The sequence below is a fragment of the Puma concolor genome, chromosome A1 (genome assembly GCF_028749965.1).
Source record: "Puma concolor isolate L17-30 chromosome A1, mPumCon1.1.hap2, whole genome shotgun sequence".
NCBI classification, from domain to species: domain Eukaryota; kingdom Metazoa; phylum Chordata; class Mammalia; order Carnivora; family Felidae; genus Puma; species Puma concolor.
In genome coordinates, this window is record NC_141667.1 from 127,321,704 (window position 1) to 127,340,838 (window position 19,135).

Sequence of the window (19,135 nt, forward strand, 5' to 3'; positions counted from 1 at the left end):
ACTTTCTATCCCTGGCTACAGTGCCTGCAGCTTGTAGACACTCAGTAAATGTTGGTGAAAGGAAGGGTTAGAGTAGAGAAGAGACGGTCCCTGGAAAGATAAAGGAAGTGACTTTCAGGCTGCCACGTTTGAAGGCAGAGCCCTCAAACCCATAAACTGTCAGGTTCATTAGATACACCTTTGCACCCATCTGGCCCACTTCACCATGCCTGTCTTTGTGTCTCTGCTAGTCTTCGCCTCTTGCCCATTGAACACAGAGAGGTGGGAAGGAAAACTGTGGCCCAAGTTTCCTTATTCTTGTGTTGCTTTTTCTGTGTGGCTTGGCTCAGTTCCATGGCTGTATAAGCATGTAAGGAGATGAGGGAGGAGGTAGCCTGGAATCTGAAACTGAGCCAGAGAGTACTGTGAGAAAGAGAAAGTGCTTCATGATGACAGGTGCCTGAGAGTCTCAGGAGAATCAAGTTGCTTCTTGTCAAAGCCCCTTGCTTGAAAGCCCAGGGGAACAAAGGGATTTTCCTTTTACAAAATCTGCCTATTCTATTTGTGCCATGACCCTTTTTCTCTTCCAACTTGGGGACTCTGGAGCTTTTGAGAGGTGTTTGATGCTTTCAAGATGAAACTCTGCATAGCGTCTGAACTTGACTGAGTCTGCTCTTTCATTGACTTTAGGCAGCAAAAATGCTTGCTGTGTTGTGGTCCCCATACTTGGCTGTGCCTTGGGGAGTGTGGAGGCAGGATTGGGCATGGTGCCTGCCCTCTAGGAGTCGGCACTTTTAGCTGCCACTGCAGTGGAAGTTCACATGTCCCCCAGCAGTCTGTATCTGCCTGCCAGATGCCTACCATGCACACAGGGAGGAAGGCCTGGATACGACCAGAGACAGAGACTAGGGGTTCAGGTTCCCTCCTGCAGACCAGGACAACAGAGGCGCTCCATGGTGGAGAACAGAGCTGGGATTCTTCTCCTTCTCCCAGGGTGTTATGATTCACGGATGTGTTTGTTGGCTAATTGCTTCTCTGTGAGAAGTTTGGAAATTACACAGCAATTTTGTTGACAAAAGGATGAACTTCAAATTGCTGTTTCGCAAAAAATCGTTTTGTTCTTGAGGCAAGCTCAACCCTTGTTCATTGAAATAGAATCTTAAAACTAGCATCTTGTCTCACGTGGGATTTGCACATTTTGTTAGAGAAAATATTGCTTCCATTTCTGTTGTTCTAAATGATGGACCGTTTCCAAGTTGGTTCCATTTCTCCATGGACTCCCAACCAAGTAAATGAGCAAAAAATACCTAGCACCAAGTGTTAGATCCAGTGTTTATATTCCAGCCAATTATTTGGGGAGTAGAATGTCCAGCCTGCTGGTGGCCTCGGTCACATTGCTAGGTACTTCAGAAGATGCCCTTCTCTTCCTTGTTAAAGGTCAAACCATAGAGCTATCTTTTATGGTTACAAGCTCTCTAGTGAGGACTTCCAAAGTATCTTCACAAATGAGTTTTTAAAAGCTTACTCCCTCGCTGCCATCTTGCGTCCCCACGTGTATGCGCCTAATCTCCGCTGGTCCACCCGAGACCCCCTGAGCGCCAACCCTAGCCCCCCGCGTGGTCCCATTTCCGCTCCAACAAGATGAAGGAAACTATCATGAACCGGGAGAAACTCGCCAAAGCTGCAAGCAAAGTACACGTCGGTGGGAAAGGAACTGCTCGCCGAAAGAAGAAGGTGGTTCATAGAACAGCTACGGCAGATGATAAAAAACTTCAGTTGTCCTTAAAGAAGCTAGGGGTAAACAGTATCTCTGGTATTGAAGAAGTGAATATGTTCACAAACCAAGGAACAGTGATCCACTTTAACAACCCTAAAGTTCAGGCATCCCTGGCAGCGAACCCCTTCACCATTCCAGGCCATGCTGAGACAGAGCAGCTGACAGAAATGCTCCCCGGTATCTTTTTGTTTTGTTTTGTTTTGTTTTTAAAAAATTTTTTTTAACATTTATTTATTTTTGAGACAGAGAGAGACAGAGCATGAACGGGGGAGGGGCAGAGAGAGAGGGAGACACAGAATCGGAAGCAGGCTCCAGGCTCTGAGCCATCAGCCCAGAGCCCGACGCGGGGCTCGAACCCACGGACCGCGAGATCGTGACCTGAGCCGAAGTCAGATGCTCAACCGACTGAGCCACCCAGGCGCCCCCCCCCCCCCCCCCCCCCGGTATCTTAAACCAACTTGGTGCTGACTAGGTTAAGAAGGCTGGCTGAAGCTCTGCCCAAACAATCTGTAGACGGAAAGGCACCACTTGCTCCCGGAGAGGATGATGATGATAAAGTTCCAGATCTTGTGGAGGATTTTGATGAAGCTTCCAAGAATGAAGCCAACTGAATTGAGTCAACTTGTGAAGACGATAAAGCTTGAAGAAGTGACTGGGAGCTGCTACTTTATATTATGACTGCTTTCTAAAAATTTTGTTCATGGATCTGATAAAATCTAGATCTCTAATATTTTTAAGCCCAAGCCCCTTGGACACTGCAGCTCTTTTCAGTGTTTGCTTACACACAATTCATTCTTTGCAGCTAATTAAGCTGAAGAAGCCTGGGAATAAAGTTTGAAACAAGATTAGTAAAGTTCTTTGCCTAGTTAAAAAAAAAAAAAAAAAGCTTACTCTCAGTATTTATACTTCTTTTTTCCCTAAAAAATAGTGTAGATTTGGATATTTCTGTCTCAGTATGAGATGATGCATCTGAGGGGACTTTGGAGTTGAGTGGGCATCCAGGTTCAGTGGAGAATATCTCTTTATGAAAGCCTCATCTGCTTTGCATGGCTTCCAGAAGTCATTCCCTCGGCTTCCTATTGAATGAGATCGTAAGCAGGTGTACTGGTGAGGTCACTCAGGAGACACTGAGAGACAGTAGCAGAGCTCTCCAGGTCCTGGGTATGAAGGAGACCTTGATAGTATCCCACCGCCCTCAGGTCACTGGCACCAAGGCCCTCACATTGTAGAAGGTGTGGGAGAAGGAGGAGGGTGGCCACATCCTGGGAATTAGCATGTTGGCCACTAGGGTTGTTGCGTTCAATATGAGATATGGGCTGTTGCTACAGTTTTGACTTTGGGAGCCTGAAGGCATTTCTGCTTGCCTTCCCCAGCAGGGCTAATGGAAAATTAGAAGCTATTAAGAGAGAGTGGCTGTAAAGATTTTTGGTTTTGTGTTCTTCCATTTTGGTTCAGAGGAGGTGTCAAAGACTTGGATGCTCACGAGCAGGGACCAGGAGGGAGATGGGAAGCCTACAAGGGTGGCGATATGCAGGCTCTGTCAGGAGCAGACCCTCTCATCCTCTCTCTGTTCCTGCGTTTCTGTAGCTCCTCATCTAGGTCTCACGTGGCTCTCCAGTGCCTCCTACTGGCTAGGGTCGCGTTGTTCTTCCTGGCCTCCTCTCCGGGCACTCAGACTGTGCTTCTCCTCTGCTTGAGTAAATGCAGTAGCTTCTTCTTGCTCCTCACGACAAAAATAGGCTCTAGTTAGAATCTGAAGCCTCTTTCCTAATCTCTGCCCTTGCTCCTGGTCTCCCCCATGCCTTGTTCTTTCCTTGGCTTCAGAACCTTGCACCAAGTTGTAAGGCCACCGAGAAGACTTCTCCCCCCTTGGGTTTGCTGTCTTTCAGTTCCCACAGCACTGAGGGTCACTTGCCCTGGTCCACCATGTCACTGTGGCCAATCTGGTAGAATATGCTAGCTGATCCATTTGTTAATCTACTTGAAAACTCTTTGAAATCGAGAACCATGACTTTGCTACTACTTTGTGAATCTCTCAACATACAGTTTCTGCCAGAACAAAGGTGATTGGCATGAAAAGCTAAGGACATCGGAGGGGCGGGGGAGATGGTAGGTAAGATGAGTGGCAGCAGGATTAGCAGACTTGCTCTACCAGGTTGATAGATTTGACATCCTGATATCATCACTCTTTTTACCTTTCTTTATAAATGCCTTGGAGCAAGCCAGCCAGGTGATTTGTATCCCCAAGTAGAAACACGCCCATTTGGGAGACAGAGACTGCTCACCTTTCAAATCTGTGAGGGATTGCTGAGCCCACGAGAAACGGACAGCCATCTCACATGGATTAAAACCAGTGGTGGTAGGAAGTTAAATTTGCCTCATGAGTTTGTAGGAGGTGAGCATGTGACTTCACTTCCATGATGTTGCTCCGAGACTACAGTCACATCTGTGGGCAGCTTTGTGGGATGTAGGCCCTTCCCTGGGGAGGAGACCACATCCATTTTGAGGTAGCATATTCTTTTGGCTAATGCAGGCACAGTGTATTTGAGTTGGGGGGGAGGCCTAGAACCTAACTAGTCCAGCCTCTCCTGGTCCCCACTCCTTGACCCCCCAGCAGTGTTCACAGACATGAAGACTGAGACCGGAGGAGTCAGGTTATTGTCTCAGCAGAGACTAGACCCTGAGTTTCCTGACTTCCACTCAAGAGCTTTTCACGGGAGGGTAACAGATGCTTATAGGCACCAGGAAGCTGAGAGAAAACATAGTGTCAGCAGTCCCATGTGTAGAAATCCTGGGTGGATGGTTCCGGTTAAATAGAGCTACCCCTGTCTTTTCCCTGGTTCACATGCTTATTTTGGTTCTTCTTTCCCTCTTTTTTTTTCTTTTTTTTTTTTTTAATTTTTTTTTCAACATTTACTTATTTTTGGGACAGAGAGAGACAGAGCATGAACGGGGGAGGGGCAGAGAGAGAGAGGGAGACACAGAATCGGAAACAGGCTCCAGGCTCTGAGCCATCAGCCCAGAGCCCGACGCGGGGCTCGAACTCCCGGACTGCGAGATCGTGACCTGGCTGAAGTCGGACGCTTAACCGACTGCGCCACCCAGGCGCCCCCCCTCTTTTTTTTTTCTGCCTGCTTCCTGACTTCCTTTCTGCGTCCCCATTGCCCTCCCTCCCATAAGACTTAGGAAGCCATCTCTCGGCCCCTGAAACATCAGCTGGTGCTGTGCTTCTGGCTCTAACCTTGCCTGCGTGCCATGTCACAGTGCTCCCTGGGTCCCCAGCCCTGGCAGCCATGCCGTGCCATTCACTGGGGGAGGTGCTGCCGGCTGTTGCTTCCCAGTGAAGCAAAATCTCAAGCCCTCCCGGCTGAGCAGACACCAAAGGCTGTGGGAGTTTTGAGGGTGGGAGATCTTGAGGAGATAGCTCTTTTAGATGAACTTGATGACATGAACAACAGTGTTGATCATGATAATAGTCACATAACAATAAAGATAAAATAGCTATTGTTTACTGACGCTGCACCATGCCAAAAGCTTTATTTACCTCTCTTCTCTCACTTAGTACCTAGCCCCAAAATGCCAGTGGTGCTCTCCCTGTCTTCCAGAGGAAGACACGGAAGTTCGGAGAGGTGAGGTGGCTTGTCTCCGTTCACCCCTCTCAGGACCCAGACCGAATCGGGGCCGCTTGGGAAGAGCAGAGGTCGGAGGGGTGGAGACCTCCAGCCAGCAGCTCATTCACCTGCAGCCGACGAGTGTGGCCATTGCCTCTAGGGAAGAAGGGAGGTCACTCAGTGACTCTTTCATCCTCTGGCCCTGCTGCGCTTACTCAGGTGGGAGGAAAAGAAAACCAGGTTGTGCACTATCCCCATCATCTGTCTGTTCAGGAGGCTCGGCCTCGTGTATTCTTATTTATTGATTTCATTCATTTCCACAAATACCTACAAGGACTTCTCCAGCCGCTGGGGAAATGACGGCTTGTTACATAACAAGAGCATTTGATCAGGACTCAGAAGACATTAGTCACCTTTCAGCTTTCCTGTGTGTTATCCCGGTAACCTTGGACAAATCGTGTGATTTCTCAGCGACTCCACTTCTTCATCCATCAGACGAAGCCAATGATGACAGAGGCAGCATGGCTGTCCTTGCCCAGTTCCTGCACCAAGGTGGCAGCTGGTTGGGGGACGATGAGCCCTTGACGTATCGTAACCTTTGGGGTGGCTTATGTTGTCCCTGACCAAGAAAGCACGTGGTTGGGCAGAGTGTGTCATGGGGAGAGATGACAGGAGAGGAGCAGAGGGAAGGAGCCAGAGTTCTGGTAACAGTTCTTTGCATATTTTGAGGAGCTCAGGTGTCCTCAGCTGGGAGGCACCAGGTTAACCTAGGGAATGGGATGGGAAGATTCAGGGCCCTTCTTAGGAAAAGGAAGGAGGACCAGATGGGGAGTCCCGGTGCTAAACACTCCCAGAGCATTTTTCGTTTCATTTGCCTTAAATAAAACAGCGCTTGAAGTAAGTGTTGTTGTTATTTTCAGTCTACAGATGGGCAAACCAGACTCAATTAGCATGTGGCAACCCTGGGATCAAGCGGAAGTCCTTCAGACCGCAAAGCCCATGGCCCCGGCCCTGAATGGCGCTGCCTTGTGGGAGCAGGAAGCGGGGAGGGGTTTTGTGCAGGTGAAACTATAGTCTGATGCCATTTCCCACCCATCTGATTAGCAAATACCTGAAGAACCTCGTAGGCTTTCCAAGTAAGGATCAAAACTAATGAGTGCAAAACTTAAGTAGCTATAGGCCTCATCATTTCTGTCCTTGTCATCCACTTGAGTACTGGTAGAACAGGAATGGACTTGGCCATTTTCTTTCACAAGGGCGTGTACCTGACTTTCCTGGTCATCATTCCCCTAGGAAGGGTAAGGTTCTTCTTCCCCAGTGCATAGAGTGGATGTGTTCTTAGTGGTGGCTAGGACACAAGTCTCTTTCCCTGAAGCATCTCCTTCCAGCCCTCCCTGTCAGTAGCCTGCCTGCTCCCTCCTTCTGGTGTCACAAAGCCGGTGGGGAGGCCGGCCAGCAGCTTTACACCCGGTACAGATGGTGAGTGGGATCATTGCACTGGAGCTGAGCTTCTGTTTGGGGAAATGTCACTTTCCTGCTCTTGCCTCTCAAATGCCTCAGAGCTATGGTTTGTCATGGCCCTAAATTTAAATCTTGGTTTTTCCTTTCTAGTAACTTACGGATCCTTTCTGACAGCTCCCGTTAGGTCCGTGTCACACGTTGCTATCCTTGGTCACCTGCCCTGTGCATGTGTGCGCCTGTGTGTCCTGGCATCAGGTGGGAGCAGTTCTGGATGATCTCAGTGGGGCTACTTAGGGAACCCTCAGACTTGTGACTTCCTTTTGTGGTTTGTTTCTCCGGCTGCTGAGAGTCCCTTCTGTTAGAATTGCTTATTTGGTTGTGTTCTGGAACCACGGAAACTTTATAATTTTGTTCTGATTATAACTCCAATAAATACAGTATATTTGTCTGTGGCAAATTATGTGCACTGTATAAATCCCCTGCCTTCGAAACACGGTGGATCCCTACAAGGGCCCATTATTTCCCTGGAAGGCTGAGCTTGTGGATAGCCGGGGAAACACCCGGAACCAGTGAAATGGTGGCTGTTCCTGAAGGAGGGAATGGGTCACTAGACAGCTGAAGAGAGATTCTGGAGATTGAGAAAACTAACTGACATTTTCTTTCTGATATAACTGCCTCTGTGGTCCTGTAATGTCTTTAGCAGGACATTTATTTTTTACTAATACGTCTCACAGGGAGCTTTTTGAGGGGGCGGGGGGATCAAAGTGACGAGTTCCTCTCGAATAGTGGCTTCTCGGTGGCCCCCTGGACTGATTCTGCTTCAGCTCATTTTCATCCCTCAAGTGTTTTCTGGGTCCCAGTGACAGCCCAGGCCCCGAGAGGAATGCTCAGGAAGGTGAGCCTTTGCCCACCAGGACTGTACGGTCTGCAAGGAAGAAGAGGGTCGTCAATCACCCCACCGTGGCTCCAGCTTCTGGGGCACGTCCTGCTGCTGCACAGCGATGCCGTTATCAAGCAGAAGGGGCAAACCCACCTTGTGGGGCTGGCATTTATGGCATCTTTATGGGTGACAAGTGAAGTGACTCAGGCACCCTGGGCACGGTCCCCGAAGCAGCTGCGGCTGCCTGAGTCTGCGTGGGGATGAGGGTGGGTCTGGCAGGGGGGAATGAGCACTGGTACTGTGCCAGGCACCCAGCTGAGTCCTAACCATAATCCTAATTAATCCTCACAGCTCAGGGAGGCAGGTTCCACTAGCATCCCCATTTTATGTATGCGGAAACTGGGCATCACCACCTGAAGTGACTTGGGGCACCTGGGTGGCTCAGTCGGTTAAGCATCTGACTCTTGATTTCGTCTCAGGTCACCATCTCATGGTTCATGGGTTCGAGACCCGCATCAGGCACTGCACGGATGGTGCGGAGCCTGCTTGGAATTTTCTCTCTGTCTCTCTCTGCCTCTCCTCCACTCGATTATGCATGCTCTCTCTCAAAGTAAACAAACGAACAAACAAACTTAAAACAAATTAAATAAAAAGAAAGTTAAGTGACTTGCTCTAGGACAATGAGTGAGCAAGCGAGAGTTGATAGTTGAGTCTGGGTTTGTCTGTCTCCAAATTCCTGACTTCTGTAGGATTCTTATTAGATCCTTGTTTACTTCTGTCACACTGGAGGGACAGAAGCTTGGCCAGGCTCCCCAGGAAGAAGGCTGAAAAATCGTCCATTCTTTCCATGGACAGGCGTGGTAGGGCCGACAGGTATCCTGAACGTATCGTGTGCCTTTCATCTCTCCCCAAGCGCATGCTCTGTGTCTGGCCTTGTGCTAAGCACTTGATACATACACATCATTTCATTCTTTGTTGATTTTTTCCTAGCATCTGGCTTCCTTTTCTAGAATGTAAGCCCCTAGAGGATAACACAGTTTCCTCTTTTGTTCCCTGCTATATCACTATCAACTAGAATATTGCCTGGCACATAGTAGGTGCTCCACAAAAATGCTAGTTGCATAAATGGATTATATCATCCCATTGAGTCAGGTATTATTATATCCTCCATTTTATAAATTAGGAAAGTCGGGAACAGGAGGCTTAACTCACTTTCCCATAGCTAGGAAGTCTGGAGCCAGGAAGGATTTGAACTCACCCTGGCTCGTTCTCATGCCTCTGCTCTAACCCCTCTCTGATCCTGGGAGGTCAGCAGTGTAGCTGCCGAGGGTTTGGGTGGCTGATACACTGCCTTCCCTCTGAACTTCACACGTGGCTTCCTCCCAAGGCAGCAAAGGGAAGGCGTTAATTGATGAGCTTAATTATCTGTGGCAGGGACACGATGAAGGTGCCACAGTGTGAGTGCTCGTTATTACTTTGTTGTGCAGGATTCCCCCAAACGGGATGGAGCACGCACGTTGCAACAGGCTCTGTGAGACAGTATCTGTTCCATTTCTTTTATGGGGGTTCCCTCCCACCCTCATCCAGAGCTTGGTGTTAGACTGTTTGAAAAATCACTCAGCTGTATGAAACAAAAATTATGTTACATGCGGAGCCGCTAGCTTCCTGGAGATCACAGTTGGCCTTCCTTAATGAATTTTGGCCTGATTAACACAGGTTCTGGATTGATATCAAAATACACAAGGAGAAACTTGGTAGGAGTGGGAGGAGACTAGTTTGAACTTTCTAACTTTGAAATCACAGAAAACAAAGGCTTGTGTGAAGCTTGGAGCCAAGGACAAGATATGTAACGAGCTCCTGGATCTTTGAAGTGGTGTTGCCTTGCTCAGACTTCTGTAGACTGAGGCACTGTCCAGACTCTACCGCCTTCCTGGTCCCATTCCATGCCCAAGGACACGAGGCTGGGGTGCACATCTAAGGCTGATTGACCCTCAGAAGCTGCACCACCTTCTCCTGTGTCTTGTTTCCTTGGTACCTGGATGACTGTCTTGCATCTTCATTTAAACTCACCCTTGGGGGGTCGCCTGGGCAGCTCAGTCAGTGAGTATCCGACTCCTCGTTTTGGCTCAGGTCGTGATCTTCCTGTTCGTGGGTTCAAGTCCTGCATCAGGCTCTGTGCTGTCAGTGCATAGCCTGCTTGGGATTCTTTCTCTCTTTCTCTATCTCTGCCCCTCCCCTTCTTGTTTGTTCGTTTTCTCTCTCTCTCTCTCTCTCTCTCTCTCTCTCTGTCTCTCTCTCTCTCAAAAAAAACAAAATATTAAAAAGATTAAAAAATAATACACTCACGCTTACAATCCCCACAGGGACTTCCAGTGGTGTCTTGTCCCCAATGCCTACCTCTTCATAGCCGGGTCTCTATTCCTGCCCCTCCTTTTTGGATTCCGGACAATTCATTTATATAACTATCCCCACTCCCCTGGTTGGAGTCCTGGCACCTCATCACAAGTCTCAGCTTTTTGCAAGTGTTGGGCATGTCTCATGCCCCCTTTGTCCTCAGGGCTGGCCTCCTGGATTGAGAGCTGGATCTTTTTGTACATCCCCAGAAGTTAGTCAGGTACCTGCATTCCCGCCTCAGATGCCTGTATGTCACCCAGTCTTGTGATCTCAGTATCAAGCCGTTGGCAATCTCAGAGTCACCGGATCTGTAGTTTGGGCTTCAGTAGAAAGTACGAAAGGAGAGGGGTTCCCCATGAATGACAGGACCTAGACATTTCTGGACATGGAATAAGCACTAGGAACCATCAGCTCGCACTTCGCTCAAGGGGCAGAGTGGCCACAAGAGTCAACCTCATGGGACAGTTCATCAGTTTCCAGGAGAAATGAGATGAGATCTGTGTGGGGGTGGAAACTCTATCATCAAAAGAGGAAAAAAGACTGTGCAGTCCGCACCATGTCCACAACTCAGCTCCATCATCAGACAATGAACTCTTGCCAAGGGCATTTTATTACTTAAATGTATTTTTCACATAGGTGATGCCAAGCAAAGAAAATCCTGTTTGAGTGATATGACTTTTTCGTTCAGCACTGTAGGCTCTCTCATCTCTAAGCAGTAAAATCAGGCAGTAATTCAAAGTTTAAGTTACTGTTTTATTGAAAAAAAATACCACCTTCATCTTGTTGCATTTGGTCAAAAGTCTGATTTGGCATTTTTGGTCACCTTTACCCACAGCTTCATTTTCGTTGCCTCTTTTGAGCGTATGCAGCCTTTATTCATGAAGGCATTTGGGGTTTATTTTTCTAGAGTGAGTAAAGGCGGAGAGAGGAAGGAATTGTCTAGAGCAGACAGAAAGTGCGGCTGCCTGGCTGGTGATGTTTATCTCATGTTGGGCCAAGGTGAGATGTTAATGGCTTTATTTTGACCTTGGGGAGTGGTAGCTTTGGAAAGAATTGGTGGATAGCTTAGCTAGTATCTGTTTCCTCATTCTGCAGAATGTCAGGGGCTACTGGGGGTGTGCGATGGACTCCTTATCACCCTAGAAATCTGCTGCCCTTTCGCTATCTGCATTTCTTCTCCCTTACGGGTGAGGAGAGAGGGTTTTTATGCAGAGAGGTCATCACTTGAGAATCCAAGAATCCCGAGTCCCTGCCTCTCCTCTGTGGTAAGGATGACAGAGACAGCAGACAGCGTGAGGAAGGTGGCCCAGAACTGCCCCTCAGAAGACGGATCCACAGGGGTGCTTTGGGATGGTTTCCAAAGGAGAATCAGAGTAGAGAGATGCTTCGGCGTTGTCGAAACTCCGAAGATTAAGTACTTATGAGCCTGCGTTCTTAGGAGTTTGGAACCAGGAGAAAATTAGTGTGAATCCACAGAAGAGGCCTTGGTTGGCTGCTTTGGGGAGGCTATGACTCTGATATAGAGTTCTGTTCCCTCTGAGCTTCCTTTTCATTAGTGACGTTTTTGGCCTGGTAGGGCTTTGGGGGCTTATTGCCTACCTCATTCATGTTTTTCTTTCACTGAATAAATAGGAGCATCTCCTCTGTTCTGGGCCCTCCTTTAGGTACCTGAGATGCCGCAGTAAAACACCAAGATCCCTGCTCTCGTTGAGCCCACATACCAGTGGGACCACAACAAGAGCCCTGTCGGGACACTTGGGAAAGACACCACCCGTGTGCCTTTCTACGTGCAGAATGATGTAACTACGTGCGCGCCTTCTCAGCACGGTCTGCAGAGAATTCCCTACAGCTTGGCTCTCTTTGTAAGAGAGTCATTGCTGCAAGCGCCCTGGGCTGACCAAGAGGACCACTGTCCCGTGAGCTTGCTAAACACATGACATGGGACCATATAAACCCTTAAGAACGCAAGCCTTAGTGTCAGATGGCCTGGGTTTGAATCCAGACTCTGTAGCTCAGAGTTGGGTTTCCCTGGGCAAACAACATTTCTGAGCCGGAGTTTCTTCATGTGTAAGTCGGCTGTCAGCAGAGTTCTTGTGGTGAAACTGAGGGTGAAATTTAACGGGGAGAGCGTAGGAAAAGCTTGTAGCACAGCCCCTGGTTCCATGACTGATTGTGGATATGATGTGTGTCATGAAGACTTTGAAGTCATTTCTACCAGCACCGTGGGGGATATGGATATACTTCGTGTTCGTAGCTCGTCTCTGAATGGTGCGCAGGTATATTACACAGAGGCTCTGAAGTCTAGCGGTTCAGTCGTAACTGTGAAGGAAATACTAGAGGTCAAGAGGAGCAGGCGTGGGCCTGTGGAAGGGCAGTGGCATGGGTTGGAAATGTGCCTGGGCCAGGGGTGTCCTGGGGGAACATTGCCCAAGTGGAGAGGCTTAGGGTAGGGGGAGAGAGAGCTTGCCGTGTGAGGGGGCCACCAGAGTGGAGCAAGGCCTGGGCAGGGGAGCTGGGACCAGCCGTGGAGGGACTGGAGCAGTGTTGATGGAGAAGTAAGATCAGGACCAGAGGGGATGGGCCTCAGAAACAAGGACTTGAACTCAGTCTGGGCATGTGAGGAAAACGTCAGCCCTGGGCCATCTTTGGCCTGATTCCCGGTAAGCAGGGAGAATCGGACTGGGTAGGAGGCACCGTGCAGGTGTTGCGTCCGATGGACTGGGAGAACCTGGGTGCCATCCACAGGGCCGAGAAACGTCAAAGCCTTGAGATCTCGGTGACAGATGACTGCCTTCCTTTGGCCAACTTGACGGCAGCTCCTGGACCCCGCGCCCTGTGGGATTGCTTGGCAGGCAGCAGGAGGTCCTTTCATCTGCCCGAGTATCTCTTGGTCCGTCAGCGTTTATTTGCTACCTGTTCTTTCGCAGGTCTTTTTCTGGGCACTTGGGCCACACAAGTGAATTACGACATCATGTTTGTGGAAGTCATAAGGGAGACAGGCAAGAAAGCAGTCATCACGGTGCAGGGCAGCGTGCAGTGGAGGTGGGCACAGCTGGTCGGTGCCCTCGTGGAAACCTGCCTCGGGATCCCTGGGGGCTGCAGACAAAGCAAGGCGTGGAGGTGGAGCGTGTCACTGGAGAGTGTGAAGGGTCCACTTCGGGGGCCGTGTGCCAGAACAGAGCAGGCATGGGTTGGGAAGAGAAGCAAAGGGACCAAGCTAGAGGGGTTTGTGGGCTGTAGATCACGAGGGCCCTCTTCCGGGGTCACGTCTTCACGTTTCCCTGAGGACGCCAGGGGACAAGGAACGGGCGCAAATGGGACAGAGAATCACACAAATTTGCATTTTGCAGAGATCCTTCAGGTGTGGGACAACTTTTAGGGGAAGGGAGGGATGAGGGCAGGGTTGGCAGGAGTGGAGGCACAGACTCAGATCTGTTGTCCGCTGTGTGCCAGGGCAGGGCTTGCTGCCAGGCCCTAGGGACCCCCCACTTATCCATTCCTTCCCATACAGCTGCAGGAGGCTTTATCTAGTGACAAGGAAAAGGAGGCCTGGGTAGGTGATGCAAATCACTTAGACTCTCTCCTCTAGAAGGCAGTGGAGGGAGTCCCGTGTCAGATTCCCATTCAGGCTGACAGAGACAGGCAGAACCTGGGCAAAAGGCCTCTCCCCTTCCATCAGTACAGCTGGAGAGGTGAGAGTCCTGATGGAAATTAGGTGCTGCCTTCACTTGCATGTCACCTCCTGTGAATCCTGTCTGCGAGGCAGTCTGCCTCGGTGGTGTGTGGTGGGGGGACACGTGGCCCAGAGAGGTGGCTTAGCGTGGGCAGGGGACCACCGAGGAAGCCGGGACAGCCGGAGAGACAGGCATCCCAAGGGCATTTATAGCAGCAGAGACGTTTTTATTTTAGGCAGGAGCCAGCCAGGAACATTCTCTTCCTTTCTCCTAGAGCTGCCTGAGCCCACACAGCCAGGCTGGGCGAGAGACTGTGAACGAGCCCCTGCCTCCACCCCGCCTCTCGCACCGCCTGGAGTCTCTCCTGGAGGCTTGCTGCTTTTTCCTACGCTTGCAGGGTCCCCTCCCTTGTCTCCTTCTGCCGTGCTTCCTCCACTGCCTTCCTCTCTTCCTCTCTCCTACTTTCATTCTTTGTGTTCCTTCCTTCCTTACCTTTTCTCTCCTCATCTGTAAAACGGGGTGATGCTCCCTAACTCCCTCCCCTTGCTGGCAAGGTGACTGATTAATTTCAGCAAGTCTGCTCCATCCACTTTGAGGTGTGGGGCTCAGGTCTGGCCCTAGGGCGTGTGAACGTGAACAGCATCCAGTTGTCCAGTTCTTGCCCTTGAGAATGCCCTCAAGCAGCTTACCCCTTGGTGGGCGTCAGGTTCAGAGGTCTGATCTTGGAGGCCTCCCTGGCCGGGCCACCCTGGACTGCCAGCTCCTGAATATACACATTGCCCAGGAGAGCTCCGGTATGATATTCGACAGTTACTGGGTTAGCCTGAAGAGCCTCAGGCCCTTCTGCCTCCAGGACAGGTGAGCTTCCCAGACACAAAGGGAAGGTGCCCACATCATCTTGTTTCATTCTGTTGGCTTATCTGCATGAGTTCTGTAAGTTACCTTAGCTAATGTGACAGTGACTTCGAATAACATCACTAAAACCCCTGCAGTTGCCGAGCAAGGGCTTCACTTGGCGTACGTTAGGGGGAGCGGCCGGCTGCCTTCGTTTCGTTACTATAGCTCAGCGTCAAGGCAGCTTCTGGCAGGGGACCGCTTCCTTTCCTTTCTCTGCTTCCCCAGCCCTAGGGTCATTCCGTCCCCGCAGTGTCTTCTGCCTCTTCATTCAGCCATCCTGGGATGCCCGGAAAGGCTTTGCCAGTCCCCTCAGTATTGAGAAGTGTGTGAGTCACTCCCATCACATCAGTGGACTAGGGAGAACTTGAAGGGTCTAGATTAAAAACGAAGTCTGCCATTTACTGGCCTTGTGACTTTGAGGCAGCTGTTTGTTTTCTCAAGGGTTCACTTTGTTCATCTGCAGAATGAACCCACCAACATCTGCTCTCGCATATCGTGTTATATAAAGTATATCCCATGAGGGCACCTGGATGGCTCAGTCAGTTCAGCGTCCGGCTTTGGCTCAGGTCATGATCTCATGGTTTGTGAGTTCAAGCCCCGCATCGGTTGTCTGCTCTAGGCACAGAGCCAGCTTGGGATCCTCTGTACCCTCCTCCCCCGTCTCTCTCTGCCCCTCCCCCACTTGTGTTTTTTCCGTGTCTCTCTCTCTCTCTCTCTCTCACTCTCTCTCTCTCAAAAATAAATAAAACATTAACAAATAAACTGTATCCCATGAATAAGCAAATACATAGGAAGTTTTTGCCTTATGCTAGCATCTAGACAGAGATGCATATCTTCTCCCAAGGCAGTTTCGTAGACAGAGAAATACGTGCAGTGTGGTGAGCGCGGTGAGGGAGAATGGCCCCGGGTCACAGAGGCGCCCCTTGAGGCCTGTCTGGAGGGGAAACAGGAGCCAGGAAGGGAAGAGGAGAAGGTCTGAATCTCCACTCTCACACTCAGGTGTCTGTGTGCCTCTTGAGTGTTTAGGAAATCAGTTTCGTTTCTACTTGGAGCCCCTTTCCCATAGGGCTGGAAGGAAGCTTGCCCTCCATCACTTTGTGAGTTTTGCCTCCTTCCTGGGGCCCTGTCCCTCATTTCAACTCTTATTCATACTCAGACACTGGGGGTGGGTTGGAGGCACTGTCTGCCAGTCACACAGACTATTGTTTTCACTCAGTCATTCCTTCACCCCATGCAGTTTCATTGAGTACCTACCGCCCAGCACATGCCAGGTACTGTGCTTGGCACTTCCAATATAGCAGTGAACAGAACACAGACCCCTGTCCTCATGGAACTTAAATTCTAGCAAGGAAGAGATAGACAAAGCAGCAAATAGAACAAGCAAGAAATCCATACAGTGTGTTAGAAAATGACATGTTTTTATATATATATATATATATATATATATATATATATATATATATATATATATAAAATGGAAATGTATAATATATATTATATAACATATAACATATATAACATATATAATATAACATATTATATGTTATGTGTTATATATGTGTTATATATATGTATATATGTGTTATATATATTATATGTTATATGTTATATTATATATATAATATTATATAATATATATATAATGATATGGAAAAAGAAAACAGCGTGAGAAGGTCAGGCATGCTGGGTATGATTGTGCAAGAGTGCTAAAAGAAGGAAGCCTTCCATGAGAAGGTACACCTAAGCAAAGGCCTGAAGATGAGGGGACACCAGGAGGGACCCTTAACTGCCCCTGTGTCCAGGGCTTCTTTGGATGTGAGGCTCTCCGCTGCTTCCAGGCCATGCTTGGCCAGGCTGCACCAGGACCCCCCTCTCCTGGGGCATGTGGTTTCTCCGTGGGGTCAGTGGTCTCCCCAGAAGGCTGATAGGAAGCAGGGCCTGGGAACTTCAAGTCCCTCCACATCTGGGCTGTCTCCCCCAGATCCTAGATAGTGGGGGAAATCCCACACAAATGTGAAGTTTGCCAACATTAGCTGGCGCTCACAGGATTTCAGGCCAAGCGGACAGCAGTGCAGAGTCCCAGAAGTGAGAAGCAGCAGAGGTGAGGCAGGGAAGCCCCCGGTGTGTGTGATGTTGGGATGCATAAAGCATGGACCCGGGACAGCAGCCGGCCCCAGCGATGAGCCTGGTGAATGTGTAGGGCAGGATAGGTAGCCTGTGGGGTGGCTCTCCTCCCTTGCACCCCTGCCCCAGGGGCCTGGCATCTTTTCCTTGGGCTCCCTCATGTGGAGCCTTGCCCTTTCCTCTGGCATTTCACATGTGCAGGACATTCCGCTGGTCTCGTTACACAAATGAGAGGAAGTGTACTCAGCTCTGCCTCTTAACACAAACCTGGGACAGTTTGTACTCAAACTAGACTGAAATCTGCCTCCTCCTCTGCTGAAAAAGGGTTTGCTAAATTGGTGACAAGACAAAGAAGAGCCAGAGCAAGTAAGGAGGTTGCTCAAGAGAATGGCCACAAGACAAGATGCGTCTTCCCCCAGCCTCCGCCTCCCCTGTGCGCATGAAAGAGGGTCTTTGCCGGATCTGAAATGCTGCCTTCCGGTGCACCTGTGTGTAGCCTTCATGTTCCAGTGTTGCTGGCTTGCGTCGCTGAAGAGAATTGGTGCTCCAGAGATACCTTCATCATTGGTGAAGGCCTGCTCTTTCCAATGCAGGCCAGGTCCTACAGACAGTGGTAGTAGACAGGATCCTCACGGCCCTCAAAGAGCTTGCCCCCTGGTGGGGAAGCGCAGGAGGACAAGTCGTTGCAATAGACACTGCCTGCCAGCCGTATGGGCAACAATTCAGGGCAGCAAATAGGACTGGTTTCCGCAAGAATTTTCCTAGCACCACCGGGCAAAGCAAGTTGCTTTTTTTTTTTTTTAATTTATTTTTATTTACTTTTCTCCTGCTGTTGGTTTAATATTTTTTTCTTGTTTGTTTTTTTTTTAATTGAAGTAGAATTAGCATACAGTGTTATATTAGTTTCAGGTGCACAATATGGTTCAGTAACTCTATGTATTACTCAGTGCTCATCATGACAAGTGTACTCTTCTTTTTTCATGTATTTATTTATTTTAAGAGAAAGAGAGCACGACCAGGGGAGGGGCAGAGAGAGGGAGAGAGAATCCCAAGCAGGCTCTGCTCTGTCAGCACAGAGCCTGACACAGGGCTCGATCTCGTGAATGGTGAGATCATGATCTGAGCCGAAATCAAGAGTCCGAGGCTTAACAGACCGAGCCGCCCAGGCGCCCCACAACACGTGTACTCTTAATCCCCTTCACCTACCTTACCCATCCCCCCACGACTTTCCCCTGGTAACCACCAGTTTGTTCTCTGTATTTAAGAATATCTTTTTCTCCTCTTTTTTTTTTTATTGTTGTTCATTTTGTTTCTTAAATTCCACATTTGAGTGAAATTACATGGTATTTGTCTTTCTCTGCCTGACTTATTTCATTTAGTATTAGACCCTCTAGGTCCATCTACGTGGCTGCAAATGGCGAGATCGCATTCTTTTTATGGCTGAGTACTATTCCATTGTGTTTGTGTGCATGTGTGTGTAAGTATTCATATATTTATACGTATATAATATCTTCTTTATCCATCTGTTGATGGACACTTGGATTGCTTCCATATCCTGGCTATTATACATAAACATAGGAATGCATGTATCTTTTCAAATTAGTGTTTTCTCTTGGGTAAATACCCAGAGGTGGATTTACTGCATCCCATGGTAACTCTATAATTTTTTAAGGAAACTCCACACTGTTTTCCGCAGTGGCTGTACGAATTTTGCATCCCCACCAACATCTAGATATGTCTCCTTAGGCAAGGAAAATGAAAGAAAAATGAAACTATTTGGACTACACTAAAATACAAAGCTTTTGCACAGCAAGGGAAACCATTAGGGAAACAACATGGCAATCCGCTGTTGGGAGAAGATATTTGCAAATGATATATCCAATTAGGGGTGAGTATCCAAAATATATAAAGAACTTGTACAAATCAACACCAGAAAACAATCCAATTACAAAATGGGCAGAGGACCTGAATAGACGTTTGTTCAAAGAAGATGTCCATATGGCCAACAGACGCACGAAAAGGTGCTCAACGTCACTCATAATCAAGGAAATACAAATCAAAACCATAACGAGCTGTCACCTCACACTGGTCAGAATGGCTAGAGTCAACAAGACAAGAAATAACAAGTGTTGGTGAGGATGTGCAGATACTGGTTTAGTGATTATTAAATGTATGGAAGAATTAAACAAACAAACAAACAAACAATGCAATGAACACCTGTATACCTATCACCGAGATTGGGCAGTTGCTAATACTTTACAAAATTTGTGCTCTCTCTGTAACATACACGCGTTTCCCCCGAACCATTTAAAAACAAATTACAGATGCTAAGAAACCT

General features: G+C 48.7%; 1 protein-coding gene and 1 pseudogene across 1 annotated transcript in view; both read left to right on the plus strand.

Moving 5' to 3' along the window:
- SPOCK1 (SPARC (osteonectin), cwcv and kazal like domains proteoglycan 1) overlaps positions 1–19,135 on the plus strand; it is a 520,792-nt gene that overhangs the window by 404,882 nt on the left and 96,775 nt on the right. The gene's annotated exons all lie outside the window — the stretch shown is intronic.
- On the plus strand, positions 1,421–2,601 carry LOC147584445 (transcription factor BTF3-like; annotated as a pseudogene).